At 38.5% G+C, this 14,902-nt stretch overlaps 1 protein-coding gene across 4 annotated transcripts in view; it reads right to left on the minus strand.

Moving 5' to 3' along the window:
* The window catches only part of RAB27A (RAB27A, member RAS oncogene family), a 39,539-nt gene that overhangs the window by 23,845 nt on the left and 792 nt on the right, over positions 1 to 14,902 (minus strand). For 2 of the 4 annotated variants that reach the window (XM_067305457.1, XM_067305454.1), the window contains exon 2: positions 2,583 to 2,700. The exons of the other annotated variants lie outside the window; for them this stretch is intronic. The gene's annotated coding sequence lies outside the window, so the exon portion shown is untranslated. The remainder of the gene's footprint in view (positions 1 to 2,582; positions 2,701 to 14,902) is intronic. 4 annotated transcript variants of the gene reach the window in all.

Consider the following 14,902-nt stretch of genomic DNA (forward strand, 5'->3'; position numbering starts at 1 on the left):
GGGGCAACACCACATGCTAAAATCTTGCCTTGTTTCAAATAATAGAATCCCAACACTATCAAAAGTTAATTTTTAAATAACTTAAGCTATTACACTAAATTCTAAAAAAAAAATCTCTACCCTGGAATGTGCTAGAAATAGCTTCTAAAACATGGAACATCCAACTTACACTTGTAATGCAATAATTGAAAAGCATTATTTAACAACAATAAACCACAGTGAAGCAAATAGGATAACCAATCTATCCAGCACAGCACAGGAAAAAAATTCCAGCAAGTCAAGCATCAGTGTTTACTAAAAGCTTTGTTCACAGTTATTTTATTTAAGCTTTTTCACATGCTGTAGATATTTGTAATGAAACAGCAAGAAGACATATTTGTGTAGCTACATTTATGAATTTGTCACCTTGTCCTCACAAACCTAGGGCAAGGGGTGACGATCAGGACTAGAGAAATTGTCTTAAGATACTTTATGCAAGACATCAGTTACAACTCTGGGAAAGTCTTGTGACTTTGCCACAGAAGTGGTGGAGAATACCGTTTTCTGTTCTCTGAACAATTCCTCCCTGGTTATTTACAGCCTGCAAAAGCTGGAAGTTTTGTCCTGCAACCTCGTTTAGAAACACACTGACAAATACTTAGGCTAGAAAGGATGCCCGATTATGAACTCATGCTTGGGATGGCAGTGTAATCAGATGGGCAGTTTCTAGTTTCTTCCCGATGAGATACAAAATACAGTAACAACATCCATCCCCCATATTTCCTTTTCCATAATTAATTTTCAGACTGAAACCACTACTAAATGATTAAGAAAGGCATATGAACTAGATGAGCTTTCATGGTTCTTTGCAGGCCATTTTTTTTAGTTAGAAAAGCACAACAGACTGTATAACAAACCATTTTTTTCCTTTTATCACTTACTACACGAGAGCAAACACACTGGTGTGCAATCCAGTTAAAAACACCACCACACTGAAGGAACTAGATTTCAAGAATCCTGCTAAAACAACCACAAAAAAAAAAAAAAAAAAAAAAAAAAAAGCTGAAAAAAATGCAATCCTGGGAAGACTGAAGTTATTTGTTAAATTGGGTCCAGTGTACTAAATAGTGTGGTAAAAATGAATAGAGGGATGGAAGTTCTGAAAAACTGCCACAACATAGTTTAGGAAAAGTGAGCGAATAGTCTGGCCTGGCATCTTCAGAAGTGAGCCAATTTGCCTTCTTGTTTCAAAACTGACCTTATTTAACAACAACAAAACACATGTATAAAATTCTGTTTTGGTTTAAAGTGCAAGTCAGCCTGAACCAAAAGTGTTTGGGTAGACTCAGCACAGAAAGTTTTCAAGGACAAAATACAAAATGAAAGTTTACACTGTAGTGTCAGCATAACTCATTTCTTTCCTCCTCCATTTTACGTTTTAGCCCATCAGTAAAAATCATGTTATTTGCCCAGATTTCCTCAAGAAATTTTTATAAAATGCAGCGATTCAACACACACCCTACCACCAGCATACAGCAGAATGCTTCCTTTCAGAAGTCATCTCCTTTTGCCCAGAAGGTCCAAGCCTGCACCAAAATCTACTAGCATAGATCTTCAAGGACATGCAGAGTCTCACTAACATAATGTTAATTGTTTATTAGGTATAATTTATCTTTATATATGGTAATGAGAGCATAGGATGTAAATGCAGGAAAAAGAAAGGTTCAAGCAGCACAACATTTAGAAATACTGAGTTACTTTGCTCTGTATTATAAGATGTTATTTGCACAGCATACTTTGCTATCCAGATCTAATTCCACCCTCTAACTATAGGACAGGTTTTATATAACCACACTAAGAAATGCCAGCTGACAGCGTGGGACCAGAAAGGGCATCTCATTGTTACTCAATCCAGACACTGGCCGTTGCAGTCATTTCTTTTAATCTCAGTGATAAACTTACCAAGGTTTGTCTTTAAACCAAGGAGATGTCTTTCCCTCAGTCTCCTACGAAGAGATTAAATCCAACTCACCTAACCTAGAACAGTACTGGTATGAACCAGAAGCACCTTCCCCGTGTACGGCACTGGCCTGAGACTGAATCCAAGATAATTAAAACAGCACTGTCCGGGTTTTTTGCTCTTAAACTTTGATACCACTCCAGAGGGAACATCCTCTTTCCATACCCTGTTAGAGCCCCCTGCTATTTTTGCTACCAGCACTCTCACAAACCCTTCCAGTTCACATCAACCATGACTGGTTCATGCTCCAAACATTTACCAACTGCCAAACCCAGGCAGCAAAAAACAATGACAAAGATATACCAAAGAGCTGCACTTTTGTTTGTCATTTAAATCCGAAGAATACGTTTTACATAAAACAGTATACTTCACAATTTTGTTTATTTTCCCCTCTAGAAAAGGAGGATTCAATAATGCTGAACGCACTCAAAATAAAAATATTTAAGTGCATTTGTCAGAAGTACAGCAAATCATTTTTTTGAAGCTCTTAACACAGTAAGAGTTGGTCATAGAAAAACTGTCAGCTCAAGAAAAATAATGTAATAAATCTTATGAAAATAAACAAGAGAAAGCATTTACATACCTCGGCTTAATAACAGCAAATGGATCTGTAGTTTTTCAAGTGTACTTCAGCAGTGAGTTTCCTGACACAGCTCAGATATCTTGAATACCATAGTCATGGAAAAAGAGCTGCTTTTCATCTACAGTTGGTATCAGCAGAGAGAGAAAATAAGAACAGTGTATTTTAGAACAACAGCTCTAAGATTTGCCCTGATGCGCAAGGCTGCTGGCTGCACAACCCCTGCCCACCTAATTACTTTCAGCTGCCTGTCATGTGGCCTTGCTGCCCGATCAAGCGCTCTCTTTTCCTCCCTTGAAAACTAAGCAATGTAGTTAACTTGGTCTCCCTAAACCATAACGATCATTGATCCTTTGCTTGAACTAGTGATCCGTCTCCCCTTCTTGTCAGAGGAAAGTGAAAGTTGCAATGTTTCATTAAAAAAAAAAAAAAAAAAACACACACACACAGAAAACATGGTAGATAGTAGTCTACTACGATGAGATGCAGCGAGCACAAAACAAAAGCACCCAAAACAGAACGCAGAGTTTCAGTTCAGAGCCTGCTTTTACGCCTTTACAGATGACAGAAGTAGCTACCTATAGCAGAACTAACGCACAGACACCATGGTAAGACCATGTGGAAAGGAGCTGGAGGTCCCCACTCGCGGAGGCCGGGGACATGACAGACACTAGCAGCAGAGAGGGAGAGAGGAGGACAAAACCAGTCTTGTCGTCACTGCGTGCAATCCAACAGATGTGAGCTTTTACAGATGATGACTTACTTGTCAAAAAACCTTGTCTTGGTTTCAACAAGAGTGGGGGAGTAAGAAAGGAAATTAAGAAAGTTTCTATTACTATTCTCCAGTCTTATTTACGAAGCGATGCAGATAGCCCGCCTGCTGCAACGTTTAACATATCCTTAACAGGTTCATCTACCAGCAACAAAGACAACTCCACAAGCTCCTTGATTCACTTGTCTCAGTGCTCAACTATCTCAACTACTTTCCTGCAAATCAAGACAATTTTAACTGCCCCTTCCTCAGTGAACATGTAAGTTTTGCTATACAGGGATGATGAACTATTATTTATGTTGGAACACTTTTTCTACATGCTACCTTAGCATTTTCCCTTCCAGATCTAATTAACATCAGTTTCTTTGACCATTTGTTATGGGTTATAATTTTTAAACCTCTAACCATTCCTGGCTCATTCCAATCCATCTATAAATTTCACCACAGTTTAAGAAGAATTTTAAAAGTCCCTTTTTTGCTCCCACACATAATAAAAATAAGTTGGCACTCAGTTTTGGGCAACATGAATATTTTCAACCTAGCCCTAACTACTTCCCTGATCAATACAGAATAACATTTGCTATTCCGAAGAAAAATTTAGACCACAGTGCACAAGAATATAACTATAACTGTTCTCGAGTGCAGAAAGAGGAACAGGATAAGAAGTGTTGACAGCCAAAGCAACAGTTCTTTTGCCATGTTGCAAACAGCCCTGGGGAACGGCTGCACACTGAACACACCAGCTGCTCGCCTGCGAGGCTCGACAGGCAATGGGAAAGGAGTTAAAGCTCTTCCACACATTTTGGCCATCTTTAAGGGGAAAACAATTTATAAATAGTTCTCAGACTTCAGCTTGTGATTTAAGGTAACAGATTAGGCTATTTAACTTTCCTCTGACCAACCTGCTATGAGGAATACCAAGTAATTTCCTCCCCACTCCTTCCAAAAAAGAAGTTTTCCAAAACAGAAAGACTTTGTTAGAAAGATACAGTCAAAATAAGCCTTATTTTGACTATGAGTGAAGTTACATTGATCTAGAACTACAGAATTAGTACCAAAATGGAGGGCTCCAATTTGCAAAGAGGGACAACATCAGTGCTGTTACTTAAAGGCTCTGTTTTTAAGGTAAAACACGTGCAGTGTTTCAGCAAATGCTTCGTGAACAGCTCAGCCGACCCTCCTGCAGAGGCAGGCAGTGCAAGCAAACGGTACGGCAGAGGCTGGAAGCAGGAACCACTGCAGCCAGCCCAAGGTAAGCCTTCCTCTCTCTCTCTCTCTCTCATCCTAATCTTAGGGATAAGAGATTGGACATTTTTAAAGTATATTTAGGAGATCACATTTATGACAGTAAAGTCCTGCGACAGTGAAATGTAGTTTGTACAGCTCTACAGAGGAATAGCCAGCTATGTTAGTTATTAACTTTTCCTGCAGTTTTTATGAAGCCTTTTTGACAAGACAGTCTGAATGTTCAGAATTTATGGCCTTCTTGTAAAAATTATCTATGCTGTACGGGTCTAGGAAGCTGGGAGGGAATTTGAAGACAAACACATTTGTACAGTGTGGAGCATTCTTCATCCCAAGCACCTGCAAACTTATTTCCACGTAGTCTGTGTTCTTGAGAAAAGCCATAACTGTCCAAATTGTCCTGTAGCAGGTGTTTTCCCAAGAAGAAAGTGCTAGATTGTTACCTGTCTTACCATGGTTCCAGCAGGGATTAGGACATCTGCCACTGGAGACAGAAATAGGGGAAAAAGAGGATCTAGCAACAGTCCATCTCAGATAATGCTGCAGAACAACTCTCCTCTGCTTCCAATGCAAAAAGCAGAGCCTGCCTAACATCAGTGTCAGCTGCCTCCAGTCACATCCCAATTACCGGACTCAGTTGAAGAGGTCTGTTCTTCCGGCACTCTGATCAGTTAATGGCTTTTTCCAACACTCTTACACTAAAAATTCACCATGCATTTACCAATGGCCCTACTGTAGCCTTCACCAGTACTTACAGTGGAGGCTCAACAACAGACTTGCAAAACTGTGGAATTTAAAACAGTCAGCAGGAAGCCAAGGGAAATGTTGTTCATCAGCATCCACAAATCTGATCTGTGCCATAAAACCTCTACTGGCAATCAAAGAGGAAACTTAAAAAAAAAAAAAAAAATCGGGGGGGGGGGGGACAACACGACCCACCACCAGGACACACTGCCTAAGAACTGATTAGCATATATGCTGTAAAGATCAAGAAGTGCCAGATCACATGCTATACAGCAATTATTTCCCAGTGAGAAAAGTAATCTACCAAATGCAAAGAGAAGAGGAGAGGAGAAAAAGTAAATAGAAAAAATACGAATAAGCTAACTGGTAAAAGTGGATTCCTGCAACCATACAGCAGAATTAGAACTGGATCCTTGAAAGAAAGACAGCTTCTTGGGAAAAGACATTCTGGAAAAAATTGGAAGATGTGATGCAAAGAACTGCAAAGGAAAGCTGACTGCGCTGACACTGAAGTTCAGCGCCGAGGAAAACTGACCAGCTGCCATGTGACTGAGCTTGCTACTTACTGCCACCGCAGTCCGTAAATGCAATAATATGCCAATATTCCAAGACAACACTAAAAAGACCTGAAAGGATGAGACAAAATTCATTATACTGATCTTTCTTTGCTTTCCTCATACCAACAGCCCTCCAAGAAAAAAAAAAGAAAAAAAAAATAGGCAACTCATACTCAGAAGATCAGTTTTCATGCCAGAAATGTAAAAGCTGAACAGTGCCAGCATCAAATCGTGCAATGTCCTTTCAGCGATTAAAATGAAAGTAGGTCAGGCAGCCCTCCTGCAACCCAAGAGGCACCTCTAAAGGCACAAAGTGACATATCTGCTAACTATTTGGCAACATCATGGAATAAAGTAAAACTTTTATGTTTTTTTGTTTCAACTATAAGCCAATCTAGGTAATTAATAGTGATCACCAGGAAGCCTTCTTTTAGAATTGCAAGAAATAAAGTATCAGCATGTTTAAGGTTGGTGGCTTTTTAAGCAAAAAATAGCTTCTTAAAAATAGCCTACTTCAAGTTAGACTCTAGATGAGTATCTTCGAAGGGTTAGAGTAGTCTCTCCAATAATAACACACAAATATAACACTAAGATAACACACATTTTAACAGCATCGATTTTGTTCTCATAGAACAACTTGCTGCCTAAAGGCAAGAATCTTTGCTAGCAATTGGGCACTCGACATCAGCACTTTGGAAAACCTCAGACAGAATTCTGTCATCCTTCTGCAGGAAAAACACCACAAGGTTGCTTCCAGCAAGCTAATCTGCTTGTATTTGAAGAACCAGCTAGTATCTCAGGAGAGACTAGTAAAATTATCCTAAACAAGTTCATCTAATTGATTTTATTGATTTGTCATTTTTGCTGAACAAGTTTATGGTCTCCACAATACTTTGTATTAATGATAATTTAGCCACAGTTTAGCTTGAGGCAAAGCCAAGAGTGCAGGTCCCTCCTACAGATCTGAATGAAAACGAAAATGTAAGGTTAATTTTTAATTCATGAAAAGCTTGGGCTCTTCTATCTCTCTATTTGATCAAGCTTTGCATTAAAGAGATGAACATCTATCATAAACACTGTTTTCCTTTAAAATTTCTGAGGGAGAACTCAGTATTCAGCATATGTAACAGAAGTCAATCAAGAGACTGTATTAGAGAAGGGTGAATCAGATGTTCTTGCTCTCTAATAAAGTTCTGAAATATTAGAAAGAAAATATTAGAAACAATACAGCATCCATGTACAAAGTGTTAAGACACCAAGAAATAGTGAACAAACAGTTATGAATTTAAAACAAAAATAAAATGGAATAGTTGTTCATGAAAACGAACAAGCATGATTGTTTTGACTGAACAAATTTGATCCTTTTCCACTTAGGAACTAGTATTTTCAACAACATTCACACTGCTCAAATTACCTCATTCTACTTACAAGAGTAAGATTTAAGTTAGAGATGGATGAAACACTTAGCAGGCTACAGCTCTTCTGTAGGTGCGACTTACATTGGTTTCATGTTTTGTAAATACTTATTAAATGGGTGCCTGATTTCATGAAGAGCATATCTGTAAGAGTAATGCACACGGATGGAAGTGCTCCTGCGTTTCGTTAAGAAGCTATAAATACACAATAATAATCTGATGTCTCTATCTTCGGTCTGAAGAGCTACAAAACCACTCATTTTAGATCAGCAATCTTTATCTACACATCAGAAGGGTTGATGAGTAGGTATATTTTTTAAATCAAAAAAGTTACAGTTTTACAGGAAGCTGTCATACCAATGCCAAGGAAGAGCAAGTGTACTACAGCTAGCTTAGAAAGAATTTTCAATGTTTTACAATCCTATAACATTAATACTGTTTTGCAAATTGCTTAGATATTTTTATCCATGCTTAAGCTTAATGGATACACATTTGTTCTTTGCACTGCCTGATCCTGTATGTCATCACCAAGTAAGAAAAAGACACTGATTTTTTTAAACTGATCTCAGCAGAGTCCTCTTTTGGACAGAGCTGGATTTTCTTCTTAACACAAACAAGACTGTGGACATCTTTTGTAAAACTAATAGGGCAAGTCATTTTTTATTCTCCCCATAAGAAGACGACAGTGTCTTTTCCACTTTAAATTCGTTCTGAAGAGGACAAGTTGAATGGCTTAGCTAATACCCGCTTGTTGAACTGTATTTCTACTATAATAACTGCAGTGTTCAACTGTAGCACACTGAATGCTAATCAAGGCAAGAATCTAATAAATTACAATTAGTTTCTAGGAATAGTTCCATCTACAGATAGCCTGAACTGGGGAAAAAATGTCAAGCCTGTCTATGGCTATTTTCAAAAGTGGTCTATACACTTAAGAGCCTATTGCCGTATGCTGTCAAACAAATTAGAATTTATTAGGTAATCTCAACTTAATGTCACCACCTTTTCTCCTATCAAGATGTCCATTAACATAATTAGCCAAGTAGCATTTGTTAAACTCCTTTTAGCATTCTTTCTAGGATGACAGGTAAAAACAAATATAGAATAAACTTTACAATACTTGATAGAAAGAAGCTTGCCTCTTCTGAGCTACAGAAAAAATAAAAAAATCCTGTTGTCATGTATTATTATTCAGCCTTCCATGCAATGAAGCATATGAAACCTCCCTGGATACCTGTAACTCTCATTTTTCCCCTCCACCATCTCTTAAACCACCAACATAATCATTAACATTACAGTTCCTTCATTCTCACATTTATTCAGTGGGTCCCTAAATTATGCATGCCTAACCTGACCAGTTAATCTTATTTCCTTTAGGGTGTTCCAGAGGAATCAGTGCATTTGTAGAGATGGTGATTCTGGAATAAATTATCAAAGTAGACCTACTCTTTCAGCTAAAACCAAAACTTCTCAACTTCCAGCTCTGTTGATCCTATTCCACTTCCTTTGTGACTGCCATTAAGAAAAATGTGACTGCTCCCATTTCTCAAGCTCCCACAGAACGCTAGGCTACAGAAACCCCCCCGAGGCTCAACTCACCATGCTGGAGCCTGAAGGCAGTTAAGTACTTCTTGGAGCAACACTCCGAACTTGCAATGCAAAAAACATAATGCTGAAATGAGGACATGCCTCTTAGACAGGTTTCCTAAGGAAACAAAGCTTAGACAGCTAGACAGAGAAATTGCATTTCTATCATTTCTGCCTTTTGCCCCAACGTTTGAAACTGTTGATCAATCTTAACCCTCTTTCACAGAGGGGAAGGAGCCACAAAGATAGGAAATTCCTATACACTTTGTGGAAAAATGGCAGCTGGATAAAGGAAAGAGACTCGGACGCATGTCTCCACTGAAGAGCTGGCAGTTACGACATAGCCTTTTACCAGTTCTGAGAGGCACCTGCCAGCCAGGCAACTAGCATAGGCATTGCTCCAGACCAGGCCAGCACATGCTGCCAATAGAGACTCATTCAATTTTACTGCATTTGCTTTCAATTTGCATTTAAAGACATTTTCTATTTCAACACAAATTCAATTTAAGCACATCTACTAGTAAAAATAAAATAAAATTAATAGAATAAAAACTAGTTGAATTTCTCTGTATTCGCAGTTCAAGTATCTTTCCTTATCTACTAGAAAACATGATTTCACTTTTGCAGCAGCCTCTTTTCATGGGTCTTTCAAAGCCTTCTCTTACATTTCTGCTGAAAAACAGCAGGATGTCAGGTCTCATCCTGTGCACTGGTTACCATATGCAAACAGTTCCAGAGAACTATCAAATAAAGATTTATTGTCATCTGTTCTATTTTATAGCTAAAGGACACTAGAAGAAAGAATACTAGTCCAGCAATTCTAACTTAGAAAATGTGTACTCAAACCAAAAATTATGAGAGTTTTGCTATCAAATTCAAAGAAATATGATAAAATTCTAACAGTGCTACTGTCAAACTTGGATGACACCAACTCTATACAGATACTCTCTTGTCTATCCTGGCACCATTGGGATGCAAGTAAGAATATGGCAAAATTAAGTGTAGCCAGACAGTTCATGCCCTAGCAGAAAAGACCTGTCAAGCTGAATCATTGTTAGGGAGAAAGTCAGCGGAGCATGTGCCGTTACACACACGGGATCTTCAAGTGCTGGCTGAGGAACACTGTTGCAGAGGGAAAACCCCAGCAGCTAGAGCCTAACCTGTCACCTGCACACCGAGGCACATTCAATCATGCCTGAAATGTGGTTTAGAACCAAACAAGGGGGGAAGAGGATAATTATGATTAACATTAAAATTTGAAATTAAAACAAAAACAAAACCAGACTATCCTAACTTTTTGCTATAATCCACATTTTGGATGTTAATTATGCTTCAATATAGCTTTGGAAAGCACCACCCATTGGCAATAACTGTAACAGCAATTTGTCTCTCATGCAAGCCTTACATTAACAGTCCATAAAACTGAGAACAACTTCACAGTGTGAGCTACTCCCACAGTTGTTAGATTTGAGTGCTATCCTAAAGTTTTCAAATGCAGCACACCACGCATGTCATGCAATTATCAGCAGCTGTCTGCAGAAGGAATGTAATTTCCCTCAGCAGCTACTAATACGAAGCATTATACTTGCAAGACTGGCTGAGACACAAAAGAAAACCAGAAAACTTGCATTTTTAATCATTAAACTAAACCAACTTTTCTCTTCTTCCTACCCAATATATTATCTACAAAGTCTTACTGAGCCCAGGTGCTACAATTCATTGCCAGAATGCTACATGTAATATTAGTCCTTATCACTGATAGCAGCCTTCAGTCCAGTCCAAATGTTCCCCTTCCCCAAGGATGTTATTGGAAAGGACTGTTTTCTTCCTTTCCAGTTCACATAGCAACCTTTTTCATTATAGCTCTTTGACTGAGCAGCTAAGAGGACTGAATGAAAAACCCAACGTAGTTATGAACATAATGAGATAGCAGGCTCTCAGACTGAAACCTGGTTGACTTTGGAGAGCGCATGCTGTTCACTTTCAAGGCTGTACACCAGCTACCAAGACACCCTAGTCACTGAAGGGTTTAATTAGAAATGGAATGATGCCTTTAAAACAGCCATACTTCTGCAAGAGAACATTCGTCACCTTCTAATAACATATGCTGCCCTGCCTGTCAATATGCTTAACAGAAGTACTACAAAAACGGTACCTCAGTTATCTTTAACCTCACTTTTGAGTTTTGCTGTTTCTAACTCAAATCTGAAATGGGCTAATGTACCTGAAACCTTGTCTGCCCTTTCCAACCACATGAGTGGGTCTAATAGGAGACACTACTTCTATCTGCTGTGCTTGTCTCACCTCAAAGAAGGGAAAAAAAAAAAGAAGAAGAATCTTGAGTATTATTACTTTGTTATTCATTCCTACAAATAGCCTTTTCAGCTGACAGTTATATGCACAACTACTAAGATGGCCAACTGCAAAACTGCAATCACAAACTCCAAAGTTAACCTGGATATAAGCTACTTGATTTGTATATGCAGGTATCTTACATGCATCTGATATTTTATTTGCACATAAAATATTTCAGCTGGATATACTCTTTACAATCCTTTCATTCACAGACCTGTTTTACACAAAGAATCACAGCAGACGTGTAGAGTGATTTTCAAAACACTATTTGCAAGTCCCAGTCAAGGAGTACGGTCCAGCTGGCAGCCTATGGGACATTTCTATCCAGCTCACTCCTTCCTCCCTCCAGGCAAGACAGAATCTGGGCCACAATGACGGCCCAAATTGTTATTGGGCCAATTGTTTGTGCCATTTAGTCTATTTATTTCTTGATGTTGAGAATCCAACTTACTGCCACTGTGTTTGCTTAGAAGAGGTGGGGCTGGAGGCACAAAAGGCTGCAGATGTTGGACCACCCATTATGCAATTCACACAGCTTCCTTGGCTGTCACCTGATAACAGGAGTTGTTCCCTTCTGAAGAATACGAATGGGGCCAAAACAGAGCTTTCTCCTACATCTTCCACAGCCTTCTTCACCTGCATAGCAGAGATCTTCTGACTTGCAATTGCACCTGTTGCTAGAAGGCTGCAGCTACCACTATATTGCACTGTATATGCACCAACTCAAGCATGAGCATAATTGCTCTCAGCCTTCATGCCTGCATCTTTGGTTCATTGGCAGGGCATCTGGTCACCTTGCAGGGTTCCAGGGTTCAGAGACCAAGAGCTGCCACAGTCCTGCCAGTCCTACAGCATCAGGAGCCCATTTGCTGCACAGACGCCGAGGCACACACACACATTTAACAAACTCTCTGGATCCCTCTCATGGAGGAGAAGCTATTCAGTGCCAGCTGCAGGTTTTATTTGGTGATCCTACGAATTCAAGTTTTAATTCAAAAAGATTACTCTTATACCTACCAACACCTTCCTCCACAAACTTCCAGAAAAGCTTTACTACTCCTCCTAAGCTCCTGTCTTCATAGCCGCTTTCTGCCCCTTTCCAGCCTTACTACCAGTCCTTACACTCTGTCTCCCAGAAGTGTCCATCTTACCCATTCTCTTCAGTGAAAACATCAGCCACAGAGAAAGGGAACGGCTATGGGAAGTGGGTTTGAAAACTCAGAAAAATAGCACTGCAATGCTTTACATCTTGATATTATCTTCACAGTTCTAAAAATGAAGACATTTGCCTTTTTTTTAAATATAGTTTAAAATACTGAAGAACTTGCCAGGCCAGCTGTAAGGAGCTCGCCGTATGTGAGAAGGATTCCAGCATCCAGTGCTACACAAAACTCTCACACATATATCACACTATCAACATCTTTTCAACACCTTGAAGTCACATCAACATCACAGGAAAAATTATACTGGTTTCATGTCATATTTTAATCTACATGGCAGAATTTAATCATCAAAGATTGTTAGATTGGAAAATAAATCACAGAAGCAGAGACAGCTTATTACAATAATAAAAAGTAAATTCTATTGTATTATTTATGGAAAAAAAGAATATTTCAGGAAAGAAATTAGGAGCTAGGACTCCTCATTTATCATGGCTTTACCTCCACTGGAGGTCAAAGGGTATGAACATAGCTGATTTAATGTGGTTCAAGTTAGTCCTGCCTCCTGACAGGGACACAGTTTTCAAACTAAAACAGATAAAAATCAGGAAAAAAAAATCTCAGGACCAAATGCTATTCCCAGAAAAATAAAATGGTTGGGAATATATTTGTATAGTAGAAAAAAAAAGTGTTTCTGCTCTAAAAAAAACACCCTGTTTTTTAAATAATTATGTCTTAACCCATGCTGTATTTAAACAGCTTTTCAGCCATGTTTGAAGTCAGTTCTGTAAACATGATTGTATCTCCAGCATGAGCAGTATCTGCGAGACAAGAGGAATGAAAGCAAGTTCTTGAGCGCTTCACATGCCCAGCCCAGCCCAGCCTGCAAATGCTTAGCTATAAATATGGAAGTTACCCTTTGAAATTAGTGAAATAAGATCAGACTTGAGTATCTGCAGGATCAGATCACATGTGCAAGGAAAAAGAGTACAATAAGGCAGCTTTAATATAGAAGAGAATATTTGATGATTAACTATTTAAATCAGAAGTTTAATACATTTTAAATGCACCTTGGTATAATTATTGGCTAAGCTATTAAATAACAAGGAAAATAAGAAATAGCAATTCTTTTCTCTCATCTCTAGTGCCTATTTTGCCTGTTTCTAAATTAAATTCTTGCTAGCTCTCTGTTGTGCTCTTAGTAAGGGCATTGATCTGTGAGCTCAGGGTTATGTGGATAACTGTCAGACTAATCAAAGACCATTGTGCCAGCACAGCAGATACCTGGCCATAAGAGAACAACTAAGAATCCACAAAAGACACAACAAGGGTTACTGCTTATAATACTTGTCTCTGTAAATGCTGCTAAAAGTCACTTAAGAACTCCTTTATCTCAACAATCTTCTCTTCGAAAGAAAAGGAAATGTGTAGTCAAGTGATAAAAAAAAAAAAGTCTTCCCATGTTTGAAGACAATGATGAAAACAAACTTACATTCCGTTTTCAGATATCTGGTTGCAGAAGAGAAATTTATTAACTGTAAAAATTATGATAACATAAGTTGTAGCCTCACCCAAAACTCCTTTTTGGGGCTAGAAATAAGGAGATGTAAAATTAGAACCCTGAACTAGAAACACAGGAACGTATTGTTCTTTTTTCCATCTTTTTAACCATACTTTTGAGACACCCATTTAGCATCACAAATACTATTCCTACAGTTACTTTTCAACTTTTGAAATGCACATTGTATTATGTGCTTTTTTCTGGGTGAAAAATACTTGGAACAGTCACAGAAGTGCTACAAACGCATGAAAAGAAACAAAGGCTAAGAGAATGATTATATGTAGGACTAAATTTCCAGGAAAAGGCATGCAGAATAGATTTTAGAAACCGATCAGCACTGCTAATAAAGTTCATCCACAGAAGCTGATAAATATTTTGTAGACTTTCAATAAAAACTGTAAGTATACAGAAAAATCATGTTTTCAGTCATACCTACCAGAATTCTTAACTCCAAATACACACATGTACCATCCTGATGAAAAAGTCGCAAGCACGAATGATTAGGAAAAGTGTTTGAGCAGACATACAATCAGAATGCTTAAAATACACATGATGCAGCTCTAAGGAGAGGCAAAAATTAAAGTCGGGTGTTTCTGACAGTTCCAGGCATGTCCTTTATACTTTGTAGCAGCATAAAAAAACACATATGTAATAGTACGATATAGTTACTTACAAATATAGAAAAAGGAAGGCAAAAGGTTTTTTTGATGTGTTTAGGCTTTCTTTAGATCTAAGATGATCAAAGCATTAGTTTAGCCCAGGCACTGAGGATCAGCTTAGCTAGACCTCTTGAACCCTTTTAGCAGGCAGGCAGGCTGTCAAACATGCAGCCTACGGAAAGAAGTTAACAGAGCTGTTGATACCCTATTAGGAGATTTAAGTACTGGCTAACTAGATAAAACACACTCATATTGTTCTCTCAATAAC

Source organism: Apteryx mantelli, chromosome 15 (genome assembly GCF_036417845.1).
Source record: "Apteryx mantelli isolate bAptMan1 chromosome 15, bAptMan1.hap1, whole genome shotgun sequence".
In the NCBI taxonomy this organism is placed as follows: Eukaryota; Metazoa; Chordata; class Aves; order Apterygiformes; family Apterygidae; genus Apteryx; species Apteryx mantelli.